Raw genomic sequence first — 15042 nt, forward strand, 5'->3', positions numbered from 1 at the left:
AGAGCCACGGTCGTTTTCGAAAGGGAGGTGTTAATATCATTTTCGTTTAAAAAGATAGACAACAGAAAATCTAAATCAGCTGTTTGCTAAGAGAATAATTTTCCCTTACTCAGTTTAGTTTCTTATAGCAATGCACTAGCTTAGGCCAGGGAGATGAAGAGGACCCAACAAAGACTGAGAAGGCTTAATCCGTGAGGTAAATGGAGAAGTAGGAACGTTTGGATGTGCAAAATCAAGGGAAGACAATATTTCAAGAAGGAAGTGATCCACTGCGTTAAATGCTGCTGATGGGTCAAGAAGGATGAGAACTAAGAATTGACCATTGGATTTAGCAATGTCGAGGTTGTTGCAACATGCCATTTTGGCGTAGTAGTGGAAGTCTGATAAAGTCTGGTAAGAGTGGGATGGAAGAATGGGAGGAGAGGGAGTGGAAAAAACATATATAGACAGTACTTTTAAGAAGTTTTGCTTTTTTAAGATGAGCAGAAAAATAATGCTGCTGTTGCATTTGGATTTGGGGTCCAGAATTTTTTTTAAGATGGAAGAAATTACAGTGTGTTTGCACCCTAATTAAAATCATACAGAAAGGGGGGAAATTGACAATACAGGAGAGACAGGACAGTTGCAGGAAGAAAAGTTCTTGAGGAGAGAAGGAATGGAATTCAGTACACAATCGGAAGGCTCAGTTCTACATTAGAGATGAACAATTCATCCATTGAAATAAAAGAGGAGGCAGAGTTTATAGGTACAGATGCAGATAGGTGGACAGATTTGGTGGGACAATGAGGATGGCCTCTTCTGAGTGCTTTTGTTTTCTTGGTGAAATGGGAAGCTGAAAGTGAAGATAAAGAGAAGGTATTGGAGGTTTGAGGAGAGAAAAAATAAATACTGTATTACATTGATGCTAATGCACACTTTTCATATTTCAACATGTGTGTGATTGCTATCTTAGAAATGATGGCATGCCATAGTTTAATTGGCAGCATTTTTGTCTTTCTTAGTAGTACAAAAAATAATAATGTATTTTATAATCAATGTCATTTGACATTCTAATGTTAGTTATTTAGGAATATGGGAGAGTGAATGGATTAAGGAAATGTAGTCCTATTGCCTGACAATTAGGAGTCCACTTGATACTAGTGGTCATTGACTTTACTGGCATTTCCAATCTATGTCATAAAGTCATGTTTTTATATCTCATCTTTAAAAAATCCTTTCTTGACCTATAGCCCACTTGAGCAATTGCTCCATTTCCTAACTTTCCTTCATAGAAAAATATTTTTGAAGAGTTGCCTCTTGTTGCTGCCTACATTTTCTCACCTCCATTTCTCTCCTCAGTCAACTTTAATTGGCTTCTTGACCCTGACTACTGTCCTGAAACTACTCCTGTCAAGGTATCAATGGAATTCCAGTTGAATAATTAAACAGACTCGCTCTGTTTTCATCATATTTGACCTCAAAAGCATTCAACAAAATTGAGATACTTCCTTATCTTGGTTTCTAGAACATCTCACAAAAGGTAGTTTCTCCCACCTCATGAAGACTACTTCTCTATTTCCTTTACTGAATACTCTTCCTCTGTTCCACCTCCAAAAGTTGGAATACTCATAGGTTTGGCCTTGGGTCTTTTCTTTTGAAGTTTTTCTCTAAATGATCTCCTTTGGTCCCATAGCTTTAAATATGATTTACATGACTATGGCTTACAAATCTCTATCTCCAGCCTTCACCTCTCCCCAAACTTCAAGCCCCAATTCCTTATGCCTACCTGAAGTCTTCCCTTGGATATCTAAAAGCCACCTCTAATGTCACATGTCCACACCAAACTCTTAATTCCTGCCCTCCCAATCTAGCATTTCTCCTAGTTCAACAAATGTACCATCATCCACCTAGTTACTCAAGTGAAAATTTAGGAGCCATCCTTGAGTTCTCTTGTTCCTTTTCCTTTCTTTGTCTCATAGTATGTATATTTTATGAGGGTATATATATATATTTTTTTTGTTAGTTTTTGTTTTTGTGATATTGTGAATGATAAGAAATATATTTTGTCTTCATCCTCATTTCTAGTTCAGAGGTCCTAAAACTCTTGGAATTTTTTAAGTGATGAGAGTGATAATACTGTTTTTTGTTATGTGAATGAGGTGACTTTTGGACTGCACCTAAGAATGGGGGCTGAGTGCCAGGAGAACCAACCATGTGATTAGAGGGTTGGAACTTTCAGTCCCCACCCCCACTCCTGACCTCTGGAAGGAGGAGGGGATAGAGGCTGAATCAATGGCCAATGATTTAATCACTTGGACCTACGTAATGAAGCCTCCATAAAACCCAAAAGGATGGCATTCAGAGCGCTTCTGAGTTGGTGAACAAGTGGAGATGCAGGGAAAGTGGTGCACCTAGAGAGGGCATGGAACCTCCAAGCCATTTCTCCATACCTTGCCCTATGCTTCTGTTCCATCTGGCTGTTCTTGAGTTATATCCTTTTATAATAAGCTAGTAATCTAGTAAGTAAAATGTTTCTGAGTTCTGTGAGCTGATCTAGCAAATTAATCAAACTCGAGGGGGTCGTTGGAACCTCCAATCTATAGCCAGTAGGTCAGAAGCACAGGAGACAACCTGGACTTGCAATTCGTGTCTGAAGGGGAGTGGGAGGGGAAGTGTTGTAGGATTGAGCCCTTAACCAGTGGGATCTGACACTATTACCAGGTAGATAATGTCAGAATTGAGTTGAATTGTAGGACACTCAGCTGGTGTTGGAGAATTGCTTGGTGGTGGGGAAAAGACTGACACACTGGAATTGGTGTGAGTAGAATCTTAGTTTTATTCATGACTATATCTCCAGAGCCTGGCACATTATAGATGCTAAGTAAATATTTGTGAATACTGAATAAATGTGAAATTGTCTATAGTTTCATCTCCATAAATGCATCATGGAACTTGTCTAGCTCAGGGTCTTGAATCTGTAGATCAATTGGGAGAGAACTGATATCTTAAAAATATTGCTTTCCAATTCATGTGCATGGTATATCTACTCATTTATTTAGGGTTGCTTTAATTTCTCTCATCAGTGTTTTCTAGTTTTCAGTGTACAACCCTTGCATATTTTTTGGTCAGATTTATCCCTAAGTATTTCATATTTTTTATGGTATTATAAATTGTATTTTTAAATTTACATTTCTGATTGTTTGTGACTATGTAGAAATACAATTTGTTTTTTAATGTTGATCTAGTAGCTTTTTAAAGATTTCCACAGGATTTTCTACGTAGACAATCATACTCTCTGCAAATAAAAAGTTTTATTTCTTCCTTTTCAATCTGGATACCTTTTATCAATTTTCTTTGACTTATTGCACTGGCTCTATCCACCACTACAATGATGAATAGAAATAGTGACAGGGGATGTAATTGCCTTTTTCCTGAACTTAGGGGAAAAACATTGTCTTTCACCACTAAGTATGATGTCAGCTGTAGGTTTTTTATAGTTGCCTTTCATGAGGTTGAAGGAATTCCCTTTCAGTTCTAGTTTTCCAAGAGTTTACTGAAGAATGAATGGTGTCTTTTGTGAAATTCTTTTTTTTTTTTTCATTTATTGAGATTATCATATGGCTTTTCATTTTTGGTATATTAATATGGTGAATTACATTGATTGATTTTTTTTAATGTCAAGCCAATCTTGCATACCTGGAATAAACCTCACTTGCCTGTGGTGTATTGTCCTTTTAATACATTGTCAGATTCTATTTGCTAAATTTTATTTAAAATCTTTGCATCTGTGTTCATGGGGTACACTGGTCTGTAGTTTTCTTTTCTTGTAATATTCTCATAATATTTGGTTTTGGTATCAAAGTAATGCTGGCATAATAGAATGAGTAGGGAAGTTTCCTTCCTCTTCCGTTTTCTGGAAGTTTGTATAGACTTTAGTATTATTTCTTCCTTTTTTTGGGGGGGCGGGGGAGATTAGCTCTGAGCTAACATCTGCTGCCAATCCTCCTCTTTTTGCCAAGGAAGACTGGCCCTGAGCTAACATCCATGCCCATCTTCCTCTACTTTATATGGGGGATGCCTGCCACAGTGTGGCTTGACAAGTGGTACATAGGTCCGCACCTGGGATCCAAACTGTCAAACCCTGGGCTGCCGAAGCAGAACGTGAGAACTTAACCACTGCAACACTGGGCTGGCCCCTATTTCTTCCTTAAATATTTGGTAGAATTCATCAGTGCGTCATTGGGGCCTGGATTTTTCTTCATGGGAAAGTGTTTAACCACAAAGTCAATTTCTTTATTAGATATAGAGATGTTCAGGTTACAAATTTCTTCCTGAGAGCTTTAGTAGTTTGTATCTTTTGAGGAATTTGCCTATTTCAGCTAAGCTGTCAAATGTATTGGCATAAAGTTGTTCATAATATTCCTTTATTATTCTTTTAATATCTGTAGTGATGTCACATCTCTCATTCCTGATATTGGTCATATGACTTCCCTCTTGTTTTGTTCTGATCAGTCTGGCTAGAACTTTATCAATTTTATTGATCTCAAAGAACCAGCTTTTGGTTTCATCAATTTTCCTGTATTGTTTATGTTTTCTATTTCATAGATTTCAGCTCTGATGTTTACTTCATTTTTTATGCTTCCTTTGGGTTTCATTTTCTCTCCTTTTCTTAGTCTAAGGTGGACACTGAGGTGGGTAATTGAGATCTTTCGTCTTCTCCAACATAAGCATTTAGTGGTATCAGTTTCCGTCTAAGTACTGCTGCATCCCACACATTTTCATATATTGTGTTTTCATTTTCAGCCAAATCTGAATAATTTCTCATTTTCCTTGTGATTTCTTTATTGACTCATAGGTTCCTTAAGTGTGTTTAGTTTCCAGGTTTTTTGATTGTTCAGATATCTTTCTGTTATCAAATTCTAATTTAATTCCATTGTCATCAGAGTGCCTACTCTGTATGACTTACACCCACATATATTTATTCAGACTTGTTTTATGGCCCAGAACATAGTTTATCTTGGTAAATATTCTGTGTGCACTTGAAAAAAATGTGTACTCTGCTTTTGTTGAGTAGAGTGTTGTATAAGTATTACATCAAATCATTGGTAGTGTTGTTCAACTCTTCTATATTTTTACTAATTTTGCCCTCTATCATTTATAAAGAGAGGAGTATTGAAATCTCACACTATAATCATGGGCTTTTCTAGTCCATTTCTCCTTGTATTCCAGTTTTTGCCTTAAGCACTTTGATGTTCCATTATTAGAAGCCTAAACAGTTAGGATTGTTATGTCCTCCTAATAAATTGACCCCTTTACCATTAAGCGCCCCTCCTTATCCCTGGTGTATTAGTTAGAGTTTAATCCAGAGATAGAAACAGCAAAGTATTTTGAACAGGGAAAATTAAACATAAAGAATTATTAACAGGGGATTGGTGTAACTGGGAATTGGCTAATAAAAAGTTCTCTAAAGAATACCCTAGAGCTTGTGAGGGTACCCCAAAAAGGGATAAACTTGGAAGGGTTAATCCTTCCCAAGGTGGGATTCAGGTGAGGCTATGTTTGATCCCCACTGAATGACAGTTACCTGAATTGTCACAGGCCACAGCTGATGCACAATTGACAATCCAAGGCTGTTGAGTAAAGAACCACTTGCTAGAATGCCGATGAAATTTGCTAGGAAACTGCCTGCAGGGATGGAGGTGACTTGCTGGAAAGCCAGCTGAAGCATGGACTGGACTCATAGGAAAGCCTCCCAGAAGCCACTTGATGAAAGGGTAGTTGTTGACTCACTGGAAAGCTGTCACTGGTAAAAGGCTAGGAAGTGCATTGGGGCACACGTGCAACTCATTAGCTGCCCTTGGGAGTGCTGAACTCACAGGATGAAGCCATTCACGGAGAGGTGCTGCTTGCCTCTTGAAAATGCTGGAGATGGGGTGTGTGCAAGAAGTTGTTCATCAGGAGGTACTACCAGATACTTCTGGAAACTGCTGGAGCAGGTTGGAAGTGGGGAAGCTAGCTAGGTACCACTTGCTGCTGGGGCACTACCAAAAAAGATATGCACCCTGCCAGAGGCCAACCAGATGAGAACACTGGAACTAGGAGAGAAAACTTCTGTATTTGTCAGTATTTTCCAGAGAAACAAAACCGATAGGGGAGATCATATTTATCTCTATCTCTACCATCTCTATCTCTATCTCTAACATCTCTGTCACCTATCTATCTATCTATCTATCTATCTATCTATTTATTATAGGAATTGGCTCAAGCGGTTATGGAGGCTAAGAAGTCCCCCAGTCTGCTGTCTGCAAGCTGGAGAACCAGGAAAGCCAGTGTGTAGAATTCAGTCCAAGTCTGAATGCCCAAGAACCAAGGGAGCCGATCTTGTAATGCCCAGTCTGAGGCCAAAGCCCTGAGAACTGGAGTAGAGTGGGTGTGCTAGTGTAAGTCCTGGAGTACCAGGAGCTCCACTGTCTGAGGGCAGAAGAAGGATGTCTCAGCATGAAAGAGAGCAAGAAATTCCCCTTCCTTCACTACCTTTTTTTCTATGCAGTCCCTCAATGGATTGGATAATGTCCGCCCACATTGGTGAGGACAGATCTTCTTTACCCCATCAGAACCCTGATTCAAATGGTAATCTCTTCTGGAAGAACTCTCACAGACATACCCAGAAATAATGTTTTTCCAGCTATCTGGGCATCCCTTAGCCTAGCCAAGCTGACACATAAAACTACCCATCACATCTTCCTCCTCCAATGTACCTCCAGCACCCTCTATTGACAAAGTTTCTGAGTAGCGCTAGCACGGTATATATTTTTTCCATTCTTTGAGTTTTAACCTATTATCTTTATATTTAAAATGAGTTTCTTTTAGGAGCATATATTTGGGTCTTTCTTCTTCATACAATCTGACAATCACTGCCTTTTAAGTGAGATCTTCAGAACATTTACATTTAATGTGATGATCGATGTGACTGGTTTAAATCTACCAACTTGCTAAGTGTTTTCCATTTCTCCCACTTATTCTGTATTCCTTTTTTCCTGCTTTCCTTTGGACTGAACATTTTTTATGATTGCATTTTAATCTTCTTTGTTGGCTTATTAGCATATATCTGTATTTCATCTCTTTAGTGGTTGCTTTAGTGTTTATAGTATACAGCTTTAACTTATCAGGCTATCTTTCAAGGTATACCATACCACATCACTTACCAGAGTATAAGAACCCTACAACATATAATGTCATATGTCAATTATATCTCAATTAAAAAATAATTTTATAAAAGAACTTTACAACAGTAAACTTTCATTTCTCCCTTCCTGATTTTTGTGCTATTATTGTCATACTTCTACATATGTTATAAATCCCACAAAACACTCTATTACCATTACTTTAAATAGGCAAGTTATCTTTTAAAGAGATTTAAATAATTTTTAAAGTGTTTGTATTTACTCATGTAGTTCCCATTTTCTGTGGTCTTCTTTCCTTGGTATATACCCAGATTTCCATCTGGTATCATTTTCCTTCTGCATGAAGCACTTCCTATAACATTCCTTCTACATAGATCTGCTTGTGATTAATTTTTTCAGCTTTTCTATGTCAATAGGTCTTTATTTCACTTTTGAAAAATATTTTCACAGCATAAAGAATTCTAGGTTGACAGTTTTAATTTCAGGACTTTAAAGATATTGCTCCACTGCTTTCTCTGTTTTCTATCATTTCCAACAAGCAATCTCCTGTCACCTTTTTTCCTCCTCTATATTTAATGTATTTTTTCCCTCTGGCTGCTTTTAAGATTTTCTCTTTATCACTGGCTTTAAGCAATTTGATTATGATGTGCCTTGGTGTAACTTCCCCCATGTTTCTTGGGCATGGAGGACATTGAGCTTCTGTGGGTTTATAATTTTCATCAAATTTAGAAAGTTTTTAAATCATTATTTCTTCAAATATTCTTTCTGTCTTCCCTCCCTTCCTTTTCTTTGTGAACTACAACTATACCTGTATTAGACCATTATTTAAATTTTCCCATAGCTAACTGATGTGCTGCTTTCTCCTTTTCAGTATTTTTTCTCTCTGTGCTTCATTTTGAATGCCTTCTATGGCTATGTCTTCAAGTTCACTTATTTTTTCTTCTGCAATGTCAAATCTGTTGTTGATCCCACCCAGTGTATTTTTCATTTCTAGCAGTTCAATTTGGGTATTTAAAAAATGTCTTAAGTCAATTATTATCAAGGTCTACTAAAACAGAGGACCCATGTCATTAATAACTAATCTAGACTTCTGGGAATTATGACTTCCAGTTTCAAAGGCTAACATGTTTGAAATTAAACAAAAGGGAAGTTAAGAAGTGGTCCAGAAGATAAGACACTGATCTTGATCACTGAATGTAACATTTTCAAGATTTAGAAAATTGAGACAGTTACAGATGAAACAATTATGTCTCTAAGTAGGAGTCCAGAGAGTATGTTAGGAGAGAATTTATATTTTTATCTGTATAATGCACCTAATAAACTGTGAGATTAAAGATAAAAAAAACTTCTATAGTCATACACCACAATAATGACATTTCTGTCAATAACAGTCCTCTAAGATTAGTACTATATAGCCTAGATGTCTAGTAGGCTATACCATATAGGTTGTGTAAGTACTCTATGAAGTTTGCACATCAATGAAATCATCTAACAATGCATTTCTCAGAATGTATCCCCATGATTACGTAACGCATGACTGTATTAGTTTCTATATAAACATAAATCTGAAAATGAAATATAGGTATAGCTACTAAGTAACCTGCATGTACACATCCCTGATCCCTTTTACATGAATACTAATTTTATATATTTCACTCTATTCAAGGTATTGATGAGATTACTTTCCTAGATATAATCTCTTTTATGGGGTTAGAAACTGTGAACTTCACTAAAATGTTCTCCCCAAATTTCACATTTAAGCATTTCTCTGTATTTCAATGTATAAGAACAGAGAGTAGAATGGTGATTAGCAGGGGCTGGGGGTGTGTGGGAATTGGGCAGTTGTTTAAGGGTACAAACTTGCAACGAATAGATAAATAAGTTCTGGAGATCTAATGCACAACATAGTGATTATAATCAGTGATACTGTATTATAAACTTCAAAGTTGCTGAGAGACTAGATCTTAACTATTCTCAACACAAAAAAGAAATGATAATTATGTGGCACAATAAAGATGTTCGCTAAAACTACTGTAGTTTGCGATATATAAATGTATCAAAAAAGAGTTTCTCTGGCTTTATCGATTCTCTTTTGATTTTATTTTAAAGATTTTACTTTTCCTTTTTCTCCCCAAAGCCCCCCGGTACATAGTTGTATATTTTTAGTTGTGTGTCCTTCTAGTTGTGGCATGTGGGACGCTGCCTCAGCATGGCCTGATGAACAGTACCATGTCCGGGCCCAGGATCCAAACCGCCGAAACCCTGGGCCGCCAAAGCTGAGCTTGCAAACTTAACCACTTGGTCATGGGGCTGGCCCGATTCTCTTTGTAATTTACACCATTGAAAAGGCCCTTACCATATTGGTTAACAAAGCAAATAATTATCCACTGAATGAAACTCTGACGTTCATTTTTATAGACTTTCTCTCCTGTATGGCCTGTGCAACAAATGTGAAGACCTGTCCTCTGACTGAAAATGGTGGTACACTCTTCACTTTCATAAAGTTTCTTATATGTGAAAAGATGATTTTGGTCATCTACACTTTGATTGAAGCTCCTTAAACTAATCCTCTGCAATGGGCTTTCTGATGAATGACTTGAGCTCTAACTGAAGGCCTTACCACAATTAGTACATGTACAAAGTTTTTCTCCAGTGCGGACTCTCTGACGAGTATGAAGACTTTGAGCTCTCACAGAAGCCCTCCCCGTATTCTTCACATCTATATGGCTTTTCTTCCGTGTGGACGCTCTGATGTACATGAGGAGAGATTTGCACTCTGGCCGAAGCTCTTACAACACAACACACTTACTGGGTTCCTCTCCCGCATGCGCTCTGATGGAAGTAAAGTTTGAGCTTTCACTGAAACCTTTGCCTCTCTTCACACCTTTATAGAGCCTTTCTCCTGGATAATCTCTCTGAAGAACTTGAAGATCTGTGCTCCAGCTGATGCTCTTGTCACACTCGCCACACCTTTAGGGTTTCTCCCTGTATAGATTCTCTGAGGAATATGAAGATTTGAGCTAGCACCAAAGCTTTTCTGCATTTCTCACATTTAAATGTTTTTTCCCCTCCTTTCAGGAGGACATGAAGAATTATGTTACAACTGAAGCCTTCACCACATGTATCACATTTAAGTGGCTTCCCCACTGTGTAAGCTCTCTGATTATATCAAAAAGCCAGGCTCTGTTTGAATCCCCACCACATTTTTCACATTTAAAAGGTTTCTGCGTGGACTTTCTGATGAGCTCAATACTCAGGCTAAAGCATCTTGCAACACTTCTAACATTTACTCCCTGTGTAGAAAAAGAGGAAAATCAGAGAACAGCAAAGGTTGGGGGCATGAAAAATAAAATCACCAAACAAAAAACTTCAATGGCTACTTGAGTAGCAGAAGACAAGACTGGAAAATGCAGGAATATCAATTAGTTCACTAGATTACCAGGTCAAAAAATTCTTAGAATGTAGAGACAAAAAATTTAAAAAGTGAAATATAAAAAATAACAGGTTAGAAGGTAGGTCAAGGAAATTTAATATATATATAATAGGCAGTCCAGAAGGAGAGAAGAGAAGAGAGGGATAATAATCAAGGAAATATTTTCTAAGTTGAAGAGCAGCACAAATAATTTTCTCAGTATTAAAAGAAAATAACAAAGAGAATAATGAGAGGGAAAATTAGGAGACATAGAAAGTATATATAATAGGAATACACATAATAGGACTCCAGAAAGAGAAAATAGAAGAGAGAAGCAATAACCACAATAGTTGAAAAAAATTTTTCTTTACATTTTAATGTATTGTTTCAATTCTTTACAATGAGCATGCATTATTTAATCAGAAAAATCCACCATAAGGGAAATTAAAATATATGCAAAAACTGGCTTTTAAGAATCATTTAAAAAGATTGAGATCTTCATTATAAATGGGCAATGAATATGAGCAGTCAATTCATAAAAGAAATACAAATTACCAATAAGTAAAGGACAGATATGCATCTTCCCAGGTTATGTGAATAGTGCAAATTAAAACAATACTAAGGTTAAGATATCAATTATCCATCATGTTGGCATCACTTAAAAAGAATTATAATACTAGCATTAGGGTGTGGAAGAACATACACTTTTATGTGCTTCCTTCTGGAAAATAATTTGAGTTATTATATCATATGATGATAATGTAAGGATTTGAGGGATCTTGGAGTCCAAAGTTATACTATTTCTGGAGGGCAATCTGGATCCAGATGTATTTTAAATGTGCACATCTTATAACCCAAAATTTCTTGGCCTGGGAGTAAGAGGGAGAAAATCAGAAAAATATTCACATTATCAATGGACATATATAGGCTATATACATTTGTGTCTATATTTGCCCCTATATCTGCCTATAAAGAAGGGATAATTATGTGAATTATATTACAACCATACAATGAAATACTATATTATCCAGCTATTGATATGAAACTATACCCATGATAAAACTTAACAGAAACAGGGAGGTGACAAAGGATTATTTTATGTGTCTAATCACATACACCCCAATACACACATATTTGTTTTATACTTAAATATATGTTGATATGTCCATAAAAATATCTTAAAGAATCTTATCAGCTTCCTATCAATGGTTATTTTGGGGTTCAGGATTACTAGGTGTGTATGTCACAGCAACTTTCACTTTCTACTTTATATATTATTATAGTGTTTGTAGTAGAAAAAGAAAGGAAATAAACTAAATGTATATAAATAGAGATCTGGTTAGATAAATAATAATATATCTTTACAATGCAATCCTTTGCAGCTGCTAAGAGGGAAGAGGTAAACTATAAATACTAATATGAAACAATTTCAAAATAAATTGATAAGTAAAAGAAGCAAGGTGTGTTGAAGTAGGAAACCGTATCTTAAATGGGACACAAAAAGCACTAACAAACATTGAGACTGGGCTTCATTAAAATTTTGTTCCTCAAAAGACACCACGATAGAGTAAAAACACAAGCCAAAGACTCAAAAAGATACTCCCAATAAATACATCCCATGAAGGTTAGGGCTTTTGGAGTCTATTCAAGGAGGGTGGAAGGGACATTCAGTGCAGCTGGAGAAACTGAGGCTAGGATGATTCTTAGCTTACTTGTGCCCCACACTCAGAGATTCTGCTTATGGGCTTAATCATCATTATTTCTAGGATACTGAACTAGAATTCAATACAGCTCATTTTTCACTTCATCTAGACCTTCAGGGCTTGCAGCCTCCCCTTTCTTATGTGCCAACAGGACCTCTCTGCATTGTCTGCTTCTACATTTGAGGAGCTGACAACCACACAATGTGGTGGACTGATACCACTACAATATTTCTGATTTCAGATCTGAGATAAATAATTCTGCAATATAACTTTTACCAAGTCAGCTCCTCCTCTAGAATCCTGCTTTGCTCCCACTTACTTTTAAAAGATATTGACATAACGGAATATTATTCAGTCTTAAAAAAGGAGGAAATTCTGACACACACTATAACACTGGATAACACTTGAAGACATATGCTAAGTGAAACCTGCCAATCACAAAAGGACAAATATTGAATGATTCCACTTATATGAGATACCCAGAGTAGTTAAATTCATAGAAACAGAAGGAGAATAGTAGTTGCAGGGGCTAGGGGAGGGAGGAATGGGGAGGTGATGTCTAATGGGTACCGAGTTTCAAGTGGGGGAAGATGAAAACCTTCTGGAGATGGGTGCACAACAGCATGAATGTACTTAATGCCACTGAATTCAGTATGTGTAAAAATGGTTAAAATGGCAAATTTTATGTTACGTATTTTACAATTTAAAAACTTTTCAAGATATTGAAAATTGAGAAAAAGAGACATTAGGGGAAAGCAGGCAGGAAATTCATCAACTCTCACTCCAAAATTCTCAACAAGATTTATAAGGTTTTACATAATCTGTGCTCTGCTTACCTCTTTAGCTTCATCTCCTCCCACTTCCCTTCATCCTATTGCCTAAGTTTAATAAACTTCTTTGATTCCTGAACCCACTACGTTCTATATCTGCCAGGCTGTTGCACATACCACTCTCTGCCTGAAGAATTATTGCTCAAACTCTCTCGAGTCAGCTAATTCACTCTGTTTAGTTCTTAGCAGTCTTCTCTTCTACCAGAAAGCTGTCCTGACCTCAAAAGTCTGGTGTAGATTTCCTTTTGTGAGTCTCTAGTATCTTGTACACCCTATACCAGCTCTTATTACATAGCTCTGTCACTGCCTGTTTACTTGTCTGTATTCTCTGCTAGACTATACAAAGCCTGAGGGCCGGAACTGAACCTCTTTTGGCTGGATCTTCTCAAACCTGCTCTCTTCTTTATGCCTCAGGATGCCCAGAATCATTAGTTAAGCCTCCAAGAATCTCATGGCCTTGAGGTTCTGCACCTCCTGCAGGCCTTCAATGGGTTTCTAAGTATCAAATTCTGAAAGGTGACCCTCTCAACTTGATGCTTTTGCCCCAGAACATACAACGAAGGGAAAGTTGTCCAGACTGCATCTAGCAGACGACATCAGATTTTTAAAATTATGAGCCTTAACCTACAACTGTCAGTTCTGATACATTTTGGTGCCAGGATGGAGTTGTGGGGCCAATTTAGGACAAGTCATGTTCATCTCTTCCTTTTTTCCCTAAGAGTGTAGGGTCCTTAACAAGGTAAAAAGTGCCAGCTCTATTCCTGAAAATCTCAATGGGGCAGAGATTCCAAGCTGTCACTCAATATCCATTCTCCCTTTTTTGCAGTTAATAGACTCTCCAGTTTGTGTCTGGGCAAATGCTTTCTCAGAATAAAAACTACATATCCCAACCTTCCTTGCAGCTGGCTATGACCAGGTGACCAAGTTTTGGCCAGTGAAATGTAAGTGGAAGTGGTGGTACCAATTTAGGAAGTGTCCTTACAATGATGCTCTTTTCCAGTTCAGCTTTATGCTGAATGTGCAATGGGTGACTGGAGCTTGGGCAGCCATTTTGGACTACAAAGTAGGAAGATACTTGTTGATGTTAGAGAAATGAGAGAGAAGGAACCTGGGGTCCTGACACCATGAGGCCCTAAACTAACTATATTTAGGGTTATTTTTCATAAGAGAGAACAAAATTTCTATTTTGTTTAACCACTATTTTTTGGCAATTTCTATTATGAACAGTTGAACCTAATCCTAATTAATGTATTTAACCCATTCTCTGGCCTGAGAAGAAAAAAAAATCAAGAAATAGCTTTATTGTGATGTCTCTCTCACTGAACAAACATCCAATAGGTCCATAAGCTGGAGTTCACACAACTTCAGCAGAATTCACAAGGGAGAGATGACATTATCAGATATGCGGAGGCTACAAACCAAGGAAGTATCTGATGAAGAGAACAGCATCAGTGATCCTGGGGTGATCCCAACTACACATGCCTCTACTTATTTTGTGAGAAACCATAAAGCAATAACTAGAAGACGTTAATTTAAAAAAAGGACTTGAGAGCTCAGGGAACTACTGAACTGCAGAATTGCTGAATTCTGACAGTGTCACTGTCTGAAACCAACTAATTTTCTCTTTTTCCTCTACTTAAAGCTTCCAGTATAACTAAAGTGAGGCCAGAACCCTGAGCAAGTTATTTTCTTGAAGACTATTGGCTGGATACTGTTTATCCCATAAGGTCCAGTTCACTATGCCAATTTTATTCCAAACTTCCCAGGGCCTAGAATCGAATACAGCACAAGAGGCTTAACAGCAGCAAGAAAAACTTTACAGCATAATGGTTAAGCCAAAAGCACTGCAGACATACCTAGGCTACAGTCTACCACTTTCAAACTGTGGGATCTTGGGCAAGTTTTATAACCCTTCTAAGTCTCAGTTCCTCATC

General features: G+C 37.3%; 1 protein-coding gene across 2 annotated transcripts in view; it reads right to left on the reverse strand.

Moving 5' to 3' along the window:
• Window positions 1-15042, reverse strand: part of LOC103553572 (zinc finger protein 684) — a 39242-nt gene that overhangs the window by 11087 nt on the left and 13113 nt on the right. The gene's annotated exons all lie outside the window — the stretch shown is intronic.

Source organism: Equus przewalskii, chromosome 2, assembly GCF_037783145.1.
Source record: "Equus przewalskii isolate Varuska chromosome 2, EquPr2, whole genome shotgun sequence".
In the NCBI taxonomy this organism is placed as follows: domain Eukaryota; kingdom Metazoa; phylum Chordata; class Mammalia; order Perissodactyla; family Equidae; genus Equus; species Equus przewalskii.